At 28.5% G+C, this 2,640-nt stretch overlaps 1 pseudogene; it reads right to left on the reverse strand.

Annotated features, from left to right (window-relative positions):
• Positions 1-1,277: 1,277 nt before the first annotated feature.
• LOC119607170 lies at positions 1,278-1,798 on the reverse strand (annotated as a pseudogene).
• Positions 1,799-2,640: the final 842 nt, after the last annotated feature.

The following is a 2,640-nucleotide window of genomic DNA, read 5'->3' on the forward strand; positions in this document are numbered from 1 at the left end:
TAAATACGGTTAAAGCGCTTTTAGGGGCAGGACCTAGTATGAGAGATATGACCAAATATAGACCGATCGTGAAAAAATTTTGAATTAACATTAAGTGCTTTTTGCATTACAAAGTAGTATTTATGAACAAAAATTTATTTATTTATATCATTATTTGGTAATGAGTTATGTGCATTTAAGTGTTTTTCATTTTACATCAGAATGTGTAGAAAATGCTTATTTTTTTCCGAGGTTGTTTTAAATTTTGATTCATAACTTTTCCCGGTGTGAACCGATTTTGCCCATTTGCAATACCAAACAACTTAGGAAAATGAAGAACATTTTGGGTGAATTTGGTTAAACTCTATTGCTTCGTTTTATCGTGAGCGTGTTTTACACAGACAGACGGACAGACGGACATAGTTAAATCGACTCAGAATTTGATAAGTACCCAGAATATATATACTTTGTTGGGTCTCAGATGAATATTTCTTGGTGTTACACACGGAATGACAAAGTTATATATACCCTCTATCACCACTGATGCTGGTGGAGGGTATAATAACTAAAACTCGAAATATTAAAATTTTTCTTCCAAATTTAAGTCTTTTTTAGCATTTCCTTTTTTAATGAATAAGTAAAAAAAATTGACGTCCTACATTTTTTCTGGACTTAGACGGCCTAAAGAAAGAAATCAATATAGGTTTTATATCATGAGCTAAATCGTTGTAAACTAGTGTTATAGTAAAAAATTGTTTTATTCTTATTAAATTAAAATAAATTATTACAATAACTTACACCCAATTTACACGATGATTTTTTTTCATGTTTGCCCAGACGTCTGTTTTCATGTTTGTCGATGATTGGCGGTGAGCGGGTTAGAGAAGAATGGGGGGTAAGAAAACAAACATCATGGGATTTTCATTATTGTTTTTGAGTTTCCTCTTTACACTCATTCGTACTGTTAATATTATACTCATGTAAAAAAATAATTACGTGTTTTTTTAATGAAAACATTAAAATTTGTATTAAAAAAATACTATTTATTTTTTTTAATCAAACTAAATTGTTTTTATGTTAAAAATTTAATTTAATTTACACTAAACATCAATAAAGACATGAAAAGTTGCATGTAAAAAATCAACGTATAAATGTTCATGATATTTTGGAAGATTCTCAAAAGAGAATTGGAAAAAACAGACATCTGAAAAGTCTTCATGTAAATTGCGCCTTATACATCTAGAAATGCATTTTTATTAAATTATACTTTACATATTATGTTTGCATTATTTATGTTATTACAGGGAGGACATAGCTTTCGCTAAACAAACTCTAAAATCACAATATAACATTTTACCGCATATAGGTACACGACTTAAATACATGTCCAAACTCATTAACATAAGGCCTTTCCGTTCATTGGAAATTTGTGTGTCAATTCTGAAGTTACTTCCAGTCCCTCCGAAACTGCCATAGAAATAAGCCACTTCTGCACATCAGTTCGTGTCCAGTCGCGTGGATCTAAAGGCAGATCATCATAGTTTGACATACCACTCAGAATGTCTGTACTTGTAAAGTTTGTATTTTTTGGCAGGTGTCTTTGCATATTATAATATTGCTTTCGATGTAGGTCATAGTATGGATGATTAATGTTGCAATTTCTTCTTAAATGATGAGCAGGTAATGTAATAAATTTTGTCTTTGAAGACAACATCTCATCTAAATCTTAATCTGTCGAGCAAATCGAATTAACCTCTGACAAATCCAAAGGTGGCACTCGGCCTGCATATTTTGAATATAAAGATTCAACTTCCATCTTGTTTGGAGAAATATTGGCAGATCGTTGGAACAAAACTGTGATTAAATTAGAAAAACAAATAAATATTAAAAAATTATAATTATGTATGTACATAAAATAAACTATACTCAAAAAATTGTCTTGCAAATATTTACATTCTTCTATTAGTTTGTGAAACTAATCGAGGATAAATTTTAATAATATTTTTAAGATTAGGATTATTTAAATACATACAGTTAATCACAAAAATAAGTATACAGAAATACTGACGATTGGTTTTATTAAAAAAAGATATTATTTTTTCAAAAAACAAAAAAGTGACACATTTATTTATTAAAAACAATTATGATAATTATTATTTACTACTTTTTTTATTCATATTTTGGTTCTTTAAGTTCTCATTTAAGCTGAAGTTAAAAAGGTGCAAAATTTACTTCACAAAAGTAAGTATACAGATCATTTCAGTATATATTTGGTTTAATGATATTAACAAAATTTATGAAAATTTTACTTGTATTAATATAATTACTTTTTCATAAAATATTTTTTTTACACAATAACTTGGAAAACATCTACTTTTAGTTCCCAAATCTTGAAATTTGGGCCGATTGGCTCCGGAATTAATTAGTAGAACAGTTTTTTCTCATTTCTACGATTTTTTTACACTTTAGACACCGGATTTTGGATCTGGTGGTCATTGAACCCTCCAAATGATGCATTGGAAATAGAATTTTTAACTTTTGAAAAGAGTTGTTATTTCGAAATTAATGTTATGTGCATGGACTTGGCTATTTTGAACACAGTACGTTCTTAAAAAACCGAAACTTAACTCCGATTTCTTAAGACTTATAACATAAACTTTA

The sequence above is a fragment of the Lucilia sericata genome, unplaced genomic scaffold, assembly GCF_015586225.1.
Source record: "Lucilia sericata isolate MDLA Ls3-8-SP2 unplaced genomic scaffold, ASM1558622v1 Contig000667F_arrow, whole genome shotgun sequence".
Lineage (NCBI taxonomy): Eukaryota > Metazoa > Arthropoda > Insecta > Diptera > Calliphoridae > Lucilia > Lucilia sericata.